Source organism: Choloepus didactylus, chromosome 15 (genome assembly GCF_015220235.1).
Source record: "Choloepus didactylus isolate mChoDid1 chromosome 15, mChoDid1.pri, whole genome shotgun sequence".
Taxonomy (NCBI): Eukaryota; Metazoa; Chordata; class Mammalia; order Pilosa; family Megalonychidae; genus Choloepus; species Choloepus didactylus.
In genome coordinates this window covers 87,419,145-87,439,250 of record NC_051321.1, presented here as the reverse complement: position 1 = coordinate 87,439,250, position 20,106 = coordinate 87,419,145, and the positions used below count along the sequence as shown (strand labels likewise).

General features: G+C 45.9%; 1 pseudogene; it reads right to left on the bottom strand.

Moving 5' to 3' along the window:
• Positions 1-14,698: 14,698 nt before the first annotated feature.
• Positions 14,699-20,106, bottom strand: part of LOC119509977 — a 49,723-nt pseudogene continuing 44,315 nt past the window's right edge.

The window sequence follows — 20,106 nt, the reverse complement described above, 5'->3', positions numbered from 1 at the left end:
TTATAAACATGATCCTTTGGCATTGTTCCTTCAATCCATTAATGTGGTTAATTACCTTAACTGCTTTCTAAAATTAAATCAATGCATTCCTGGGATAATCTCAATGTAGCCATTATGTATTACTCTTCATATATTTTGCATTATAGATTTTTCATAAGATTTTGGTTAGAAGTTGTTATTTCTGTTTATAAAAGAAATTGATCTGTAGTTCTGAAATTTCTTGCAGTTCCTGTATGGTCTTAATATCAAGTTTTTGGCAACCTCATAAAATGAGCTATGCTGTGCTCTCCCTTTTCCTGTTCTTTGGGGGACTATGTATAAGATTGAATTATCTAATCTTTGATGATTGGTAGCACCCAACTCTAGAGCCATTTGTACCTGACATTTTCTTTGTGGAAGAATTTTAACAACTATTAAGGTATTCTATTTCCTGTTAAAAACTATTTTAATAAGTTGTATTTTTGTAAATATGTGTTGCATCTACATTTCAAATTATTGCCTTGAAATTGTTCATAACATCTCTTTATTATTAGTTAAACCACTGCAAGATGGTAGCTTTATTCCTTTATTCCTATATATCTTTCCATTCCCAATTTCATTGTGCTTTTCCTCTTTTTTCTTGATTATTGTGGCCTAATGTTTGTCATTTTATTAACATTTTTAAATAACTGATTTAAACTTTGCCTGTTCTCGTTATGGGTGTTTTTATGCCATTAATTTTTGTTCTTATATTTGTTTCCAACTTTCTATATTCTTTGCTGTTGTTTTTCTAATTTTAATTTTATTTTTTAAATTTCATATTTTGCATACTTAGTTTACTCATTTTGTACCTTCTTTTCTACTGTAAGCATTTCAGTTATAAATTTCCCTCTAAGTAACACTGAGGTAATATATAATACTGTTATTACATTCATTTCTAAATATTTTCTAATTTTCATTTTTGCTTCTTCTCTGTTCCATGAATTATTTATAAATGTGTCTTTATAATTTTAAAACATTTTTAAGTTATCTTTTTGTTACTTGTTTCTGTCTTAATTATGTTGTGGTCAGAAAATGTAGTCTGAATGATGGAAATTTTGTGAAATTTGTTGAGGATAGCTTTATAACCAACATGTGACCATATTTTATGAATGTTCTCTGTGTGGAAAAAGTGTATATTCTCCATTTGTTAAATGTGATAGCTGTTTGTTGTATCAATTACTTAGAAATGCTATATCAAAACATTCCACTAAAATGGTGAATTCATCAATTTCTTTCTTGTAGTTCTGTCAATTCTTATTATATATATATATATATGTATATGTATATGTATATTTGGGACTGCTATTAGTATTAAAGTTTAGAAATTTTTTCAGGTTGCTTTCTTAAAGCATTTTGTTTCATCCTTTGATTTAAATTATTCTGTGTCTTTAGGCTTGCCATTTATTTCTTTATGTTATCTCTTGCAAACATCATATAGTTGGATTTGGATTTTCATTTTTACTCAGAATTATGGCCCTCATATTTTAGGGGAGATTTTTGTCCATTTGTATTTAATGTGATTAGGATTTATGCATAAAATCTTACTAACCAATTTCTATTTTTGTCATTTTTTCCTTTTTCACTCTCTCCTCTCTTGCCTTATTTTGAATGGAGTGATTTAAAATCTGTTTCTATTGTTTTCCATCTATTTCTTCTAAAATTATATACTCTATGTCTGTCATTTTAAGGTTTACCCAGCTATGTCAAAATGCCTATTCAAAAATGTGAAAAGTTGATCAATATCTTTATTGTCATCTCAAATGACACCCTCAAGTGACGAACTTAGTACATTTAACTTCCAGATATTTAGGTTTACCACTTTCTAAAGGCAGATTTACTGAGAAACTAATGACACATAAATTCAGGGAATTTCACTTACATAGACTCTTTGCAAGATGTTGAAGCTAATTTTATGTAGAATTGTGTATTCTTTTTCTTAAAGAGGGTCTCCAAATTTTATAAATTTAAGGCCTCACAGATCTGGCTCTGCCCCTGATGTTTTCAAATCATGCTGTAGATTCTTAATTTTGGTGCTTGTTTGACATTTCATTTAAAAAGAAATTTCTTATATTGTAGCTGTCATTTTATTTGTTCCAGTCGAGAAGTCCATTGAGGAGATCTAAACTACTGTACTGCAGCAGATTCTTTACAAGACTGGCTGTAATAGCTCCTTCTGTCCCTATAAAGATTGACTTTGCAAGGCCACTGTGCCCCATTAGCCATCGAGAGGCAAAGTCTGTTTCTCCACCTTTGAAATAAAAATTTGGCCTTGATCGTGTTACTTGGTTTGCCCATTAAGACATCAGAGTGCATGATAAAAGCAGAAAATTAAAAGTGGTGAAGAAATTGAGGGCAAATCCTGAAAAAAATGGCAAGTTGTGCCAAAACACTGGTCTGTGGTATCTTGAAAGGTAGAAAATGTACTTACTTCACTGTGGATCTGGCTACAGAGATTTCAAGGCACATTGTTGGAAGTGTCAATTGTCATCTTCTACCTGCATAGGATATGTTAAAAGAGGGAGACTAGCCATAGAAAGAACTGTTCAATCTGCAAGCAGAATTTAGAGGAAATGGAGAGGAGCCAGATTTCACTGACTCAAAGTGCAACTCTTTAATGTCTTCATTGTATCAGTCGGGATTCTCCAGAGAAACCAGAACCAGCAAATCTGTGTGTGTACATACATCCATCCATCCATCCATCCATCCATGCATTTAAGGATGTGGCTCAGGCATTTGTGGGGGCTGGTAAGTCTGAAATCCCTAGGGGAGGCCAGCAGGCTGGAAACTCAGACAAGAGTTGAGCTGAAGTCTTGAGGCAGAATTTCTTCTCCGGGAATCCTCAGGTTTTTTGCTCTTAAGACTTGCAACTGATTGGATGAGGCCCACTAAATTATTGAGGATAATCTCCTTTTCTCGAAGTCAAATGATTGTAGGTGCTAATCCCATCTACAATCTATCTTCAAAACAACATCTAGGCTGCCGTTTAACCAAACAACTGGACACCATATCCTAGCCAAGTTGACCTGTAAAATTTCCAGCCAGCAAAACATTCCCAGTCATAAATGGCCTCCAGTAAAGACCAACTCAAGGGTAGCTATACTCATCTTTGTTAAGAGTATTAAGAAAGATTTTAGGTGGTTCATTGAAGACCCTCTCAGCCAGACAAAAAGACCTATAAGAAGCTCAAGGCCAGTGTTCCATATACCCAGACAAGCTGCCCAAGGGAAAAAGAGGTCTTCTGTCTCTACAAGAACTGGAGGTGTGTTGAATGGAGTGGATTGAAGTCAGAGTAGTAGAAAACCCTTGCCATTTTTGGAAAGTTATAAAAACAACAGATATACCTGCTTGGAATAAAGGGATTGAGATTGTAAAACTCACAGATGTCTATAGAAAAGGATAAGCTGCAAATATAAGCCATTTCTTATGGAAAAGGAAGGACATCAAATAGAGTGGGTCCAAGAGCCTCGGAGAGCAATGGGGAGCAGGACCACACAGGTGCCTACTTGGATTTCTGTAATTTCCACATGCCTCCCACTCTCCCCCTTTTGAGTGGAAATGTGGATGGCAGTTATCCGGACTCTGTTTCACCATCATATCTTGAGAGTTTGGAGGGGTGGGGGGATAACTTGTCTTCTTAGTTTGCAGGTCTTGGGACCTGATTTAGATAATCATTAACTCCCTTTTCCCTCTTCTCCCTCCAAGTCCCTGGGAACCTCTCATCTTTCTTTCTCAATGAATTTGCTGTTCCTAATACTTCATATAAGTGGAATCAGGCAATATTTGTCCCATTGTGACTGACTTATTTTACACAGCATAATGTTTTCCAGGTTCACTCTTTTTATGGCTGAATAATATTCCGTTGAGTGGATAAACCACATTGTGTTTATCCATTCATCTGTTGATGGGCACTTGGGCTGTTTCCGCCTTTTGTCAATTGTGAATGATGCTGCTGTGAGTGTTGGTGTCTAAGACTCTTTTTGAGCCCCTGCTTTCAATTCTTTGGGGATATCACTAGTAGTGGGATTGTGGGGCCGTAGGGTGATTCCATGTTTAACTTTCTAAGGAATCGCCCAAATGTTTTCAGCTTGGCTTTTCACGTGGTAAGTTTTGTGGTTTTCAAAGTCTCACTCCCTGATACCTGGTCTCCGTCGTCTTTCAGTTGAAGTTATGCTCAGCCAGACTGAACCGAGATGCGTGAGGATTCCCAAGCATAACACCAGTCTATGGGACAAACCCTCCCACCTCTCCCAGCCTCCAAGATTTCATTCCACGTGGATTTGATTGATCTCTCTTTTCCGCTACACAGGAAGCTTCTTGAGGGTGAAGCCCATACCCGATTTGCTGACCATTAGATCTCTAGTCCCTGACACACTGACCCGCCCAAAAATCAGACTGAAGGACAGTTTAATGAAGGAAGATGTACATGGCAATTGACTGCATCAAAAGACAAAGTATGTTCAAGGTCCAAGATTTTTATGTTATAGCAGTAAGCTCAGGCTGGAAAATTTAAAATAGGTGTTGCCATGTGCTCAAGTCGGTCACAAAAGCCTCAGCAAAGCTTAGCAAAGGAGGTCTCACCTTAAATTCTGTGACTTCCTGATGAGCACTCCAAGGTAAACCAGTTACAAAAAAGAACCTCTAAGTTAAGAAAGAGTTGAACTTACATGGCTTTTATCCAAACATAGTGAGACTTTGGGCTTTGGAACGGTTAGTCTTCATTTCGTGGGAATGGTTAGTTATCGTGCCTCACGGCTTTACAATCAGCACAGCTGCTTCAAGGAACTCTCATTTTTCTGCTTTCTGTGGCATCCAGGATGACAGTTGGAAGGCGATCTTAATTTTTCCCCCTCAAAATGGAAATAGCTGTGTTTAGTATTTATTATTTCTGATTAAAAGGGTAATAACTAATCATAAAGAGGATGTCTGTCAAATCTGAAAGTTAGAAAGAAAAAAACGCTTAATAATTCTAGAAATCTGCCATAGCTTCTGTTATAGAAGCTGTTCCTGACATTTGGTTGGGTGCTAGTCAAGAAGTTGGTAGAACATAACTACTAACTCCTGAATACTTACTATATGTCAAGCAGTTTTCCAGAGGCTTTACATGTATTAGCACATTTACTCCTACGACAAGCTTATGTGTAGGTACTATATACCCATTTAACTGATGAGGAGACCGATGCACAGAGATGTGATATGACTTGTGCAAAATCACACAGCTGGAATATAGGAAGCAGGGGAGCTGGGATTTGAAGTCAGTCAGGCTGCCTCCTGGGCTTTTCCTCAATTGATCTGCATAAATAAAGAAAGTCATAAGTGACTTTCATCATCAAATCTGAATTATGTGATGAAAAGTGATAAAAAGCCAGAAAATATAGCACTTTTTGAAACCAGTACTTTCAGGGGAAAGCTGTCTGCCGTCCTGGGCAGGGAAACTAAGAAAACCTTTGTGCCGAAGACTGTATTTTCCCCCGTCCCTCATCGGTGTGGATCAGGTTAAAAACCTAACCATCGTCTTCCTTATTCACGCTGTGTTTGTGGGAAGTTCACAGTGATGAAAGCTGGCTTGGGGTGCAGGGTGAGCCCAGCTCAATCGGAGTTTCTGCAGAAGCCCTGCCTCTCCTGCAGCGCTGCCTGCAAGCTGCCTTAGGGAGTGTGGCTTGATTCTCTTTTGAAGAACTTGTGCAGTTGCCATAGCGTGACCTACTGAGAATGCTGATGCCCAAAGGTCCCGTTTTCAAGCTTGTCTAACCTATGATGCCTCTGCTTCCTCATCAATAAAATAAGGCTCACTTGAACCCTTTGGGAAGAACCATTCTGTAAAAATGGCATATTACATGTAAACCCAGATGCAGCTGGTTTGTGGACACAGGGGAGTTGCTCTGTCGCCCAGAGGAGACGTCTTTGTTCTTTGCACACCCAAAGGCTGGGGACTACAGAGCCAGGGTGACAACTCCAGATGCCTCCTTTAACCTCATTTCACAACCCAGAGACTTCCTGGTTCCAGATCTTTCACATCAGGTCAGCTCTTGCTTATTTAACCATTAAGGGGACCTATTTGGGGGCCTCAGAGTGAGCTTTAGGAATGCTTTAGGACATCACCATGCTACCACGCTCCATCACCATTTATAGTTCCCAGGAATCTGACATATGGTTTTCTCTTTCATTTATCAACAGATCTCTCTCCAGTTCTCTAGTCCCTTTCCTGATTAGAAATTCAGATATCCTCTGTTCCCAAACTATATGTCAGGGTAAGCTAAGTTTTGCTGCAGTAACAAAGTATCTCCAACATCTCAGCAGCTTAACACACAAAATAGAGTCTTGCTCTCCTGAAATCCGCTGCAGGTCGGGTGACTCTCCAGGGGTAGCCATGTTCCATATTTAGCAGTTCAGACTGTTTCTCTCTTTTGGCCTCTCTGTCTCAACACGAAGCACTTCCCTCACTGTAGCAGATAAAGAAGAAGCCAGAAGGTCAAGCATGTGTGTTAACTGCTTTGATCCAGAAGTGACACCCATCATTGCCACTCACATTTCTTAGGTGAGAACTAGGTATAAGGCTACACCTAACTTCAGGACTAGAAATCATCATCCTCTGTGTAAATGAAAGTTGAAGGTAGAGGAGAACTGGAATATGGGTGAGCATTAATCATGTCAATCATATAAACCAAAGCTGTCTTCACTGGAGAAGTATTTCCAACTGGCTGATCTCTTAGCTGTTATCTTCGGAAGAACCCTATTCAGGATTTTGGTGATAAAGGAAGTTTGAGGCTGCTAGTCCAGTAGATCCCAGATCAGGATCCTTGGAATCAATCAACAGAGGATCAGCAAGCCTTTCTTCCAATAACAAAACCTCACTATCTCATTAGCCAGCAAATTCCATGCTGAGGCAGCACAATTGGGAAATCCTGCATTGTTCTGAACTTGTCCACCTGCCTTGCACAGCCAGTTCTCAGGTCCAGTCTTATATCTTTAGAAAGAGCTGGCTCTGTCCACACCCTCTTTCCCAAGACCTTCAAATGCCTGAGCCCATCAATCACATGTCCTTTCCTCCAGTTTTCCCTGTGATGTAACCTCAGCTCCCTCATCCCCCTCAGGTGACATCCATCTTCTCATTGTCTTGGTCGCCATTTTGCACGTCACCTCCTTCAGTTGTGGGGCTCAGAAGCAAGCACTCTTTTCCCCAGATCTTCCCACTGCCAAAATATCAAAGGGTCATTCCTGCTCTCGTTCTGGACCCTGGAAGATGCTAGCAATGTCCTCTGCTGCAACATTTGCTTTCCCAGCAATCACTTCACACATTGGGCTCAGAGTCCATCTGGAGCTATTGGGATTTGAGACCTAAGACTTACCCCTCTTCCCTTCCAGGGTTCTGTCCAATTGTTTGTGGACAAAAAGAAGCAAAACCAAAATGAAAGGGCCTTATTAATGTTTGGGCATGCACCCCAAGATTGACAAAAGCCAGGCCTCTTTGATGTAAACTAGAAGAGGGAGTTCGTCTTGGTTCTCCGAAGTTGCAGGGTGACCTCAGCTCTCTCCATTCTGTATCGAAGACAACTGGGAAATAGTGTAAAGATGATTTAATTCACTCTTCACTTGAAGGTAAAGAAGCTGGAAAATGCACATGTGCGCACACACACACACACCCTCTAAGATGTCCACGCCTGCCTACGGAGGAGAGTCTTGGGTGCCGGCCATTGATGCTTACACACAGGAGAAGAGAAGCTTTCTGGCATCACTGTTGACCAGGAAGCAGGTTTGAAAAATTAAAAGTTAGAGATGTTCAATGAAAATATGCTTTATTATCTATTTCATCTGGACTCAGGCCCTTCTCCAATCTATCAATCATTTAATGTTTGAATTGCATAACTGCCTCCCGTGGCTTTGCATTGCTTGCTTTCTCTGTTATCCAAGTTACTTAGCAGGCAAGAGGCAGGTACAGGGACACGAGATCCACCACTCAGTATTTCTTTCCTGGTTAATACCTCAGGTATAGTTTTTAGCTGTGAATTAATATGCCAGGTGGCACAAGGATAAAAAAAAAGATAATCTTTTAATATGTTCTGTGAAAATTTGCCAATAGAAAAGCCCTGCTCTGAAAGGAAATGAGGTTGGGTGGTCACTGCTCATTCTTGGGGAACCCATGTTGGCTCTTTCCCAGGGACGCCCCCATCTTCTGTGTAATGGTTCGCTCTGCAAACTTCCTAAGAAGCAGTATCTTCTTTTGGCTTTCTGAGCCTACCGTTTTTTCCCTTCTAGCACTTGGACAACATTTTCCCATCTTGTTTTCCACTAGGCTGATAGATTCTTTATAGTTCAAGGGGTTGTTTGTTCAAGGACAAGAATACTCACCACTATTCGTACTTGCACATTTTGCATTTAATAAAAAGGTTATTAATCTTATGATCTTAGCAAATAAATGTTTCTTTCTATACTAACAACCCATGTTTCTCTCACCACACATTTCTAATATAAATGTTCACAGTTACGAATGTGAGAAATTAGAATTGTCCTAATATTTCAACACTATATGCAAAACAAACAAACAAACAAAAAAACACTATGCATATAGTGTTTGCAAACCTAGTTAACCAAACCCTTAACTAAAAGCACAGATCAGGTATGCCAGATTCTCTTTAAGGCCTTAGAGGCTTTGGGGTTGTTCTTAACTGGGTCTCGTCTCTGCCTGAGCACATGGGAGGATTCCCTGGCCTCTTATAATTTGGCATGACCCTTTGGCCAATTCTGGCTAATGGACCAAAAGTAGAGGCTAAATGTGTCATTTCTGGGCCAAATCACTAAATTGCCAGAATAAAACCCTCCAAAGCTTTCTCACCCTGTTTTGATGTCTTAGCTACCTGTAGCTGTGTAACAAATTACCCCCAGAATTAATGGCTTAAAACAAAAAACATTTATTATTTCACAGATTATGTGGGTCAGGAGTTCAGGAATGGCTTAGCTGGGCAGTTCAGGGCTGCCAACATCTACAGACTGGGGCTGGAGGATTCACTCATCTGATGACCCACGTGCATGGCTATCACTGCCTCAGTCCCTCGCTGGCTGCTGGGAGGATACCTCAGTCCCTTACACTTTCCAGGACCACTCAAGTAGACCCCTTCATGGGACCGCTATGTGTCCTTGTGATGTGGCAGCTGGCTTCCTGCAGGATGAGTGATCCAGACAGTAAAAGGAGAACGTAGAATCCCCTTTGAGATCTGGTCTTGGAAATCACACATTGTGCGTCTGCCACATTCAATGCATACGAGGCAAGTTCCTAAGCACAGTCCAGACTTCAGATGAGGGGAATTGGGCTCCACCTTTCAAGGGAGAAGTATAAACTGATTTGTGGGCATGTTTTAATACTGCCACCATCAGTGACAGGAGAGGTGGAATGCCCCAGCTGGTGCAACAGCAAGGCTGTGGAACCCCTGTCAGCCTGGGTCCCTGAGTGACTGGGTGGAGCAGAGTCCCTTGCCAACCTAAGACAGATATGGTTCATGAGAAAGAAATATATCTTGGTTGTGTCAAGCCATTGGGACTTTGAGGTTATTTGTAATCTGAGTTGTAACCTAGACTGTCCTGACCAGCTCTCAGCTGAAGACGCAAATGTAAGCAAAAACACAGTGATTAATTGTAGTTACCTATTAACCATAAATGTGCCAAAGTGGTTACACTGTTATGAGCTCCCTGCACTTATTCGGCTTATGCCTCTATTCTAGCCCCAAGTTTCCATATTTTATATCTAATTGGGACGTCAGTGTCTCTATCAGATACTAATGATCTTAGCAGACCCCAAACTAAGTGCATATACCATTTCATAAGACATGAGGTCACCAATTCTGATATGGGACAAGTTTGTACAGCCTAAAATGATCCAAACCAAACCACCAGCTGAGTGTCTTTTGATCATGAAATCCTGTTTATTACATCCGGACATTTAAGCCCCTGCTGTTCAAAATCTGCATTCAAAGATTTAATTTTTTGAAACTTGGTGTCTTTCCCAGAAATGATGTATTTTTTTTAAAAGTTTCTCATGACTGGCAGTACCTAACTATTGTCCTGTCATTATGAAAAATCGGTCTAGTCTATAAATATTAATTCGAAATATATGCATGCCTCATTAATATTGCATTATAATTAGTAGGTCATTGTCACCTTGTAGTTTCACCTACCAGGAGATGAGAGATGGAAGGTGCACTAAGGTCTTTTCTTTGCAATGTTTGACTAATTAATCATCTGCAAACACTGTAAGGTGCTCTGTTTAATAGTTTGCTGTGTATGGCCAGCAGCTGAGCAGTTCGGCTTGTTGGGACCTGAAAAGGGGTTGGACTCCACTCCCATTTTCCCGACGTGTCCCCTCCATTGTCCTTTGGCAGTGCTACCACGTGCGAGAGAAACTTTCTCACCTGCCTGCATCCTGCCACACTCACTGCCGAGGCAGATTTCTCACACGTTGCAATAGATGTGGTGCCGAGCTGACTCACCCCAGGCCCTTGTCTCTTTTAGCCGGTTGCACCGCATCTTCCACCTCAGTTCCATGACGGCCATTTTACACATTGTTCAAAATGTGGCAGTGCCTCTGCAAAGGCTCCCCGTGCTCCTGTGTGCCGTGGCCCCAGACAACAACCAGTGCCATGGAAAATGACCCACAGACTAGTGTCTGCCCTTCTGTGTTACCCCCTTGGACTTCTTCTGAAGGGTACAGGGATTGTGACATGAGCAGTGGGTGAGGTGGAAGAGCTAGGCTTGGCACTAATTGATGTATTTCATTTTGTCCCACAAAGAACCAGAGGCGCTAACCTTCCAGCTCAGCATTAGGAAGAGCTGCCCTATAAAACTCCTAACAGAACCGGAAACTTGAAAATGTAGTGAGTTCCACGTCTCTGCAGGTATTCAAGTGCAAGCTGAATGACGGATTGCTAGGCCTGTTAGAACAAGGAATCCAAAAGCAGGCCACACTGGATGCTCAGTCAGTTTCTCTGGGACCCTCTTCCTTCAGGAGTCCATTGCCTAAACTGATCATGGTGCTATGTCCCTTGAAAAATCCCAGAATAGCCAAGAACCCACCGATCATCACGTGCACTCTCATAAATAAAAGAGAGATACCATCACATGTTTTCACGGGCTTATTTGCTGACAGAGATGGAACAGAGGGGAGGGAAGTTAGAGAAACTTACCTCTCGATTGCATTCCATCACTATCACAGAATGGCTTGCAGGTCAGGCTGCTTTCCAAACCAATAAATAAGTTTGATCTTTCCATCGCTTCTCAAGGACGTCTCCCACCCCCATCACACTTGCTCATTCCAGTGCAATGATATTTAAAAGTTACTTTTGGCATTGTCAACACACAGTCCCTCCAGATGTTGCCCAAAGTTCCCAGGCAGGTTCCAATGACATGGAAGGCTCAAATGAGTCATGAGGATGTACAGGCTAAATCAGTGTGATTCCATCCTGTGTCTCAAACAGGGTTTTATTTGCTGAAGTCACCAAGGGGAGTGTTAGCTTGTCCTCAACACTCTGCTGGCCAAAAAATATTATTTGCATTTTAAGAAAAATAAACAAATGTCTTTTTTTTTTTTGGTGCTTACTCTAATTTTTCCCTCCTGTTTTGACTGAGGACAGTGCAGCCCTGTTTTCAGCTCCTCAACATTCCCCAGCTTCCTGGCTTCCTCTCTAATTAAAGAGATAGAACCCGTGACATTTATAGTTCTATAATAAACAAACACATATTTCAGCATCCGGTATCCTAATTAGGCTGAGATGTTCTCTTTTACCTCCTTTGCGTTCAAGGCCTTTAAGGGTATAACCCCCACCCCTTTTGTTTAAAACTCACATTCATCCCAGCTGGATGGAGAATCAGAGTTGAAAAAATAGTGCCTCTTGTAGCTTGCCCAAATTCCTACAGAAATGAACAAAGTGGAACCTGGGAGTTCTTGGCTGGAAGGAATTTGTTGATGGAGATTAAGACCTAATGTTCTTTCAGTTTTCCAATGAAACCAAGAAATGGCCAAGAAGCAATTGCTCTGTCCCAGGGTCCAGGGTGTCATAGTTTAAATATGCATAAGGCTATATGCTTGCAAAGGGGTTTTGTTTAGCATATTTCTGGAGCCATTCACAGAATTCAAGAACATAAATATATTGGTGCACGCCTTCTTCTTTGTGCTGAAAACCTGATTTTGGAGAAGGGGAAGGTAATCTTGCAGAGAGAAAGAAAAGAAAATTTCTACATATATTTCAAATTCTCTACTCTTCATTTCCTGACAGAATATATTCTCCAAGGAGGAGTACAACAATATTGCCCATCATACATGCTCTTCTGTAAGTGGCTTTGCCGCCCTCACATGGACAGGTGACCATGTCCCCTCCCCTGGCATCTGGTGGGCTCGTGCTAAGAAAATAGAAAGAAAATGAGAAGGCAATGCAGCTCCCTCCTTATCCACTGGAATACTCGTGCTGGAGGCCTGAGCCATCAGATAAGACCCTCCTGAGGCCGCCATGCTGGAAGGAAGCTCAAGCAGCTGGGAGAGAGAGACCACAAGCAGGAGCCGAGAGAAGAGGTGACCAGATGATTCCAGCCCCCCAGCCATCAAGGCACACTCAGCTGCCCTTGGGACCCCAGCAGAAGCCACAGACACCCTGGAGCAGAGACAAGCCCTCATCCACCACTCTGCCCGAATCCCAGACACACAGCCTCCATGAGCATAATAAAATGATTCATTTACGCCACCCTGGCTAGGGATGGCTGGTCAGCCAGCAGAGATGACCCAAGCACCTTCCCTATCAGACCGCCAGGCTTTGGTGAATGCCCACCCAGTGCCGGACACCGAGGCCATGGGGAGAAAGGTGGCCGAGGCCCCACCAACGCTGTGGGCAGTGTGTTATGGTGCCACATGGGAGGGCTTCCTTAGAAGGAGAACCACGTGGGGTTGGAGGGGAGGGTCAGCCACCACCTGACGGGGAGAATCCCAGAAGGCTAGAGCTGGATTTTAGGATTTGGTCAGGAGAAAGTGGTGAAGTAGAGTTGGAGGTGGAGGGCCAAGCCCACACATAGGTACTGAGTCATCAAAGATGTGGGATGTTCCAGAAGCTCTTGGCTGGAGCCCAGCTCCTCCAGGGACAGATGAGTGAGGCAGGATACGGCAACGTTAGGAGGGGCTGGACCTCTGAGGGCCAGGATAGCAGGCTGGGGAGGGGAAGAGTGGGGGGGCATGGCAGTGGGGGGTACAGAGGACCGGGGGGCAGGAGAAGGGGTCCTCGTGCACTCCTCCAAGGGAGCCTGTCGGTGACTGGCCCGGGCCACAGCCTCACCCAACTTCTTTATGGCCGCACAGTCTGTAGGGAGCCTCTGGCCATAATCCCGCTTCCTGGACTCACCAGCTGGCCGCCTGGCCCAGCCCCTCCGGCTCAGGGACTCCCCTGGGATGGACATGGTGGACATGCTCTGTCTTCCACAGCCCTTCCTATCATCATGGTCACTCTTTATTTTCTTCCCCAAGGAAACAGAGGGCCGCTCGCCCAAAGCCCCCTGACATATTTGCTCTCAGCTGCCTGCTCCAGGGCTCTAGGGTCTGCAGTACACCCCAGCCCCCAATGGCTCCCTGGGCCAGTGTCCCAGTGGACCCTCCCTGCCTCCCATGGGGATGGAAACAGCTCTGTCTTGAGGACACTTTTAACCCAAGGGCAACTTGAAGGGTTGAAAGTAGCATGTCCCTGAACGACTGATAGGAGCATTTCGTGAGAGAAATTCAGCATGATGGTTGATGTCAACACCGCAGAGGGATAATACAGAAAGGCCTATTCCCAGGGCTCTGGGTTGGGAGCCAGGTAAGGTTCTCAGTCACAAAAGAAGCCTGAGTGTTGCTCATTCTAGAGGTGATTCCCCCAAAAAACCATGTAACGCAGTTGCCATAATTCCTGGTGCATGGACGGAGCTCAGTAAATGTTCACCATTATTATTATCTGCGTGGCTCACAACCAACCACACAAAGCAAGTACCAAGCCCCGAAGAGGTCAGGAACTTACTGTGGCCATGAACCTCAGAGCGCTTGAGCAGAAACCTAAACCCAGGCCTTCTGAGTGCAAGAGGAGCTTTACCCAGCGGGGCACCTGCCTTAGTGTCAGCAGTGGCTGTCTTCCTCCTGGATGTTTGGGGCAGCTGCCCATGGGGTCTCACCCCTCTTTGTCTTCTGCAGCTGGAATGATGGACGAACCCAACCTTGACCACTTCACACTCCCTGGGTTAAAGCTGCATCCCCTAAAGGACAAGGCACAAACTCCTAGCTTTGCACACAGGCCCTTCCCTGAGGGCCCCTCCCACCTTGTACCTCCCACGCACACCAGTTCTCCTTCTTCTCCTTGCCAAGGATGTTCCTTGGCTGGGATTTATCCTTAATTTCCCCTTTCACCCAACTTCATCTCACCCTGGAAGGCTCAGCACAGTCTAGGAAGGCTTTTCCTCCAGAGGCCTCCGGGACGTCCCGTCCTCTGGGTTGTGATGGATCTGGGCCTGCCCTGCTAAGCATCGTAATCATCATGGCCTTGTGTCTCTCTCTGCTGCATGGAGCTTCCTCAGGCCTTGAACCTCCTCTGGGTCAGCTCCCGGGGCCCCAGCTCCCATCCCCTCCTGCCTTACACCACAGACTGGTCCAATGTCCCCAGCAGGCTGGGGCGGGAGGCTAAGCTCAGAAGCAGCCAGGCAGCAGCTCCAGGCACTGCCTGGTGGTCCAGGGGCCCTTTCCTGGGAGAGAGGTCTCTGAGGGTTGTGTGGCCCCAAACTGGGCTGCACCATTGACCTTCGTGGCCAGGGGTGGGGCTGGGGGCAGAGCAGCCTGGAGGGGGACAGGGCTGCACAGGTGGGAACTGCAGCACCTCCTGCCCCACGGAGCTGCGGGGAGAGAGGAGGAGGCCGGAGGAGGTTGGCGGGGAGGGGGCCTGGTCCAAACCAGAGGCCAGGCTGCACTGGGTCAGCTGCCCCCAAGGCCCTGACAGTGATGGTCAATCCCTCACTGTCCTTAGTAGTCTCTAGGCAGCGATGTCACATGGGGGCTGGTGGACGGTGGGTCAGAATTACCAGAACCCAGAGGTGAGAGGCTGGGCCGGGGGGGGGGGGGGGGTGTATAAACACTGGTGCCTGGAGGTGAGGGGTTGGGGGAGGGGCGGGGAAATCCCTCCGCCCCGTCTCTAACAGCAGAAGTAGGATCTGGTGCCCCCTCAGGCCCATCCAGGCCCCCCGTGTCAGAACCCCATGGGGGTCTTGCCAAGTAGCCAGCTAGGACCCTTCCCCAATGCATTTTCCCATAGCGAGTCTCTCTGGAGGTGGTTTACAGTGATGAACACACAATACACAGCTGGCCCACCCAGATTCGAATCTCAGCTCTACCACTTATGAGCTGTGTGACCTTGAGCAAATTGCTTAACCTCTCTGTGCTCAGTTTCCTCAACAGTGAAGCAGGGATAATGATCACCTCTCTCTTAGGGTGGTTTTACGTGCAGCTCCTAGCTGTATGAGCCTGAGTCTGGCATCCACCTGTGAGGCCGGCTGGGAGTGTTTTGAGTTACCATTGTGTGGGCAACCAAGCCAGAGAGGTTGTGTAATTTGGGGACAAAGCCAGGACAGGGACTGTTGTCACCTTGGGAGAGCACTCTTGGTTTTTCTGGGAGGGTGTTAGCCAAGCGGGATGCTCCAAGAAGCCTGGAGGCAGGGCCTTGCTCCCAGCACACAGGCAGCGATCGTGGATGGCATCTCCGGCCTGCCCTTGCTCAGGGCCGGCTTCGTGGGCCTAGGTCCCGGGAGCAGAGGCCACCCTCCCCTCCCTGTGCCCGCTGGACCGAGCAGGGCTGGAGGGAGGTGGGGCTGTTGGGAGCCAGAATATAAACACATTAACTGATCTTTCCATCTGTCATTTCAGAGAGTCATTTACCGACTGGCTGTGGTTGGAAAAATTAAGTCCTTGTAATTTAGAGTCAACATTTCTTGCAGGATCTGTTAGACGAGCTGGCTGGCATCCGCGACCTCTCGGCGGAGTTGCCTACAATCAAAACAAGTTTGCTGCCATCCGTGGCATGGCCAGGTTGCCTGCTTGGACACAGCATGCTGCGGGCCGCAGGGTGGGCCAGGCACACAGGGCTGGGGGCCCAGGGCAGGCCCAGGAGGGGCTGTGGGGGTGGGGACCCCACTCCCTCCCCGGTGCCCTTCCCTCTCTGCCTAAATCTGAAAAATTCTTCCCCTTTCAACAACCCGTTCCAGACTGGTCCAGGAGGAACTGGTTTTGTTGGCCCCATTTTGCAGAGAAGGAAACCAAGGCTCTGGGAGTTTCCAGAAGGTAGGCAGTTTTCCCAAACTCCCACAGCCAGCAAAGCCAGGGTGACTCCCAGGTTTGTGATTTCTGGTTCATGGCATGGTCTGGTACAGCACAGCTGTGTCGGCCCCAAACCCCCTGCCCGGGCACTGAACCAGCAGTGCCCCCTCTCCTCAAACAGCCGGGAGGCTGCTACGTGGCACCAGAGTGACTCTGCCTTAGTCTAGAGGACAGAACAGGGGCCAATGGCCAAAACATGGCTGGGAGGCCCTTTCAGCTAAGGCAGAGGTGTCCCCCGGGGGGTGAGGGTCTTGGGGCAGCACGTGCTCCATCCCGGGGATGTCAGGTGGAGCTTCCTGCTCATGTTAGGAATTTGTCCTCTGTGATTGACACTTCTACACCATGTTCTTTTCTTGCTGGACCCACGTGAGTTATCTAGCTTGGGAGCCTTCTCGAGAGGTTTCCCTTTCAGCCTGCTAAGAATAGGGAGATAGATATCTCAGTTATAAAAACCAAAGGTGGTTAAAATCTCAGCAGGCCGGCCCAGAATCAGGGAGGCTCACCTGCAGACTTTGAGCTACCCAGTGGGCACATTAGTTCATCATTTTGAGATGGGGAAACTGAGGCAGAGCAGGCCGCCATGACTTATCCAAGGCCACACACTGAGCAGGTGGTAAGATGGGCACAAGCACTCAGGCTCCAGGGACCCCATCTTCCGCTGCACTCATGGCAGCAGCTGAGGCCCAGGGACCGGGAGGCAGGTTCAGCTCTGGGCTTGGCATGGCCGTGTGGCCTGCTGATCCCGGGGCCACCTTGGGTGTCTGAGGCTCAGGTTGGCAAAGGCTGTTGGAATTGTGTGAGTGAGAGCTGGCCGGCGAGAGCAGGATGGTGGAGGGGACGGGGAGGGCATCCACCTCTCCAGGCCCTGCCGACTCTGCCTCACCTTCTCCCAAGCAAAGCTGAGCAGGCTGAGGCTGCAGGGATGTGCTGTGTGAGTCCGGGAGCAAAGAGCATGTGGCAAGCAGGGACGGTATATGGCGTCTATACAGCCCGTTCCCTGAAGGACCTCGCCCCATCCTCCAGCCACCCTCACCTACAGAAACGGAAACAGGCTCAGAGAGGTTGCTGCCTTTCCCCCGGCCAACAGCCAGCCAGAATCCAAGTCACTGGGGACTCCAAGTTCATTTGCAGTTCCCACGTCAATTGCAGGATCAGCCGCTGAGGCCTGATTCTGGCCACTGGGCTGTGGGCACTGCGTGGAAGGCCAGTGGCCAGGGGAATGGATGGCAGAGGATGCCTCCGTGAAATGGCCCATGGAGCCTTCCGGACGCAGCCAGAGAGCCTATTTCTAAAGGGGGTGGGTCTCCTTCATGCTCCTTCCATGTCACCCGCAGAGGCCACACACATTAGCTATCATTTGCCTGCCCCCCACTGCCCTTTCCTTCCCCTGAATGGTGAGAAGAAAACATTAGTGTGTCTGCCTGGGGGTCCACGGGCCCTCCGTGTGTGGCATCGCTGGACCCAGTGCTCCCTGCCTTCCCCCAGCGCTTCTCTGGCCTCCCAGGGCTTCCCTAGGAAACCGCACAGAGAAAGCAGCTGCTCCCCTTGGTGAGTGCAGGAGGCACCCCTTCCGACCAAGGAGGGCATGGCAAGTGAGAAAGAAGTCCTAGTAAAATGTGGCTCTTTGCAGCCACTAAACCCAGGATGCACTAGCTGTGCACTGCATCTGATGGTCCTGGGAGAGGAAACCCCTGTGCAAGGCAGAATTCTAAAATGCTACCCAAGATTCCACCCCCTTATATACATGTGCAGTGTAATCAGTCCCTTCCCTTTGAGTGAATAGGTGGGATATCACTCCTATGATTAGTTACATTATACAGCAAAAGGGATTTTGCAGATGAAATTAAGTGCCCTAATAAATTGACTTTGAGTTACTCCAAAGGGTGATTCTCCTGGGTGGGCCTGACCTTATCAGGTGAGCCCTTAGAGGCAGCCAGGGACAGCAGCAGGCACGCCCCGGCTGGCCTGGAAGGAAGCAAGCAGCCATGTCTATGAGGAGACCAGGTAGTGAGAAAGCTCAGCAAGAAAAGGGGGAGCTCACTCCTGCAGGCACAAGGAATCAGATGAGTCCTGCCTACAAACTAAATGAGCTCAGAAGAGGACTCTGAGGGTCAGATGAGATGGCAGTCTGGTGACAACCTGAACAGAGGACCCGACTCGCCTGTGCCCAGGCTCCTAACCCATAGAAACCACGAGGTAATGCACCTGTGTTGTCTTCAGCTGGCAAGTTTGTGGTAAATTGTAACACAGCTATAAAAATATAATGAGTCTTACCATGTCTCCTTTACTGATAAATCTCCCAGCGTCTAGGATGTCAGATTTGAGCTGTCCATCGTGCTTCTGTCTTACTTATTCATTCATTTTTAAACCATTTCACTCTAATAGTGCCAAGAATGAAACAAAGCTCAGTGAATTCAACATCACCATCTCTAATGAAAAATTTTGATTGTTTTTTTGGGAATGGGGCATCCCTGCAGGCTAAGGAGTTACACAGGTTGATGAGAATAAGCACTGGATGAAGAGTCGATCTGGGGATAGACTTCTGTTTAGACACATATTGGTGCGTGTGATCTTAGGGAGTGTGTTTGTGGGGAGGGGGGTTGTAAATGCAATACGCTCTATAAAGTGCTCTGAGGAAGAATAATTTTATAGAATGTAACTATCTCCACTTTGCAGCTGGAGAAAAAAACAAAACAGAGAGGCAAGTCAGATGCTGTGATTTCCCTGTGAGTCTGGGACCCAGTGTGGACACAGAGTCTGGTGTTGCCTTTCTTAGGTGTCAGTCACAGCAACTAATTACTAATTAGTTGGACCATTAGCACCAACTGATCTTCCAAGAGACCTTTGGACAGCACCCAAAGGCTCATGGAAGGCCCTCATGGTGGCTATGGGTGCTGCAAGGAGATAGCTGGTTCTCGTCTCCTTCCCAGCACACAGAACACTGACTTTGAGGTGAGAGAGAGGACGTGTGTCTAATTCTGTTTAATGAGTTGTGAGTGGAAGTTGTGTAAGTGACTTCTGGGCTGGAGCATTTAATGGTGGGTGCACCCTCTACAGCTTCCAGGGCCACTTGGTGCAGTCATCCATCCCCACTGCCCAGGTGTCTTTATCACAAGGCACGATGACTTGAAACACGCACAGTGCTACCTGATAGAGAATTATCAGGGGTGAGCTGTTGGGGACAGAGAGGTTTTCTGGTTAATGGAGAAGCATAGAAATCTATTAGAATTCTTAAAGCATGGGATTTTATTATATTTTTATATTTTACACACCAGCAATCATAGTCTACATGCAATTTTGATTTCCACATTTTCCTCTCATTTTAAACAATTTTCCTTCTTGTTAAGGAATTTGTCAGCATTATTTTTAATGGCTGAATAAATACTTCAGAGTAGATGAGGAAAGAATTTACTTCATCACCATCATTCCCTGTGGAGAGACATTTAGATCATTTGCAATTTTGCACTGGTATAAAAATGACTGTGGTAAACATCTTTTTCATAAAGCTTGTTTTCTGTTTAAGATTATTTGCTTTGGATGGGTTCCCCAGAGTGGAAAACCTGGGAAGAAATGTCATGAAACCTCACCTTTTTTAAACGTCTATTTTAAAACTTAACATCCATCCACACTGATGGCAAAAATGGACAGACCAGTGAAAGCCACGTCCTCTTTGCTTAATGATGCAACTTGAATTGGGCCCTGGCAATCACCCTGACTTCTGGCTGTCCCTG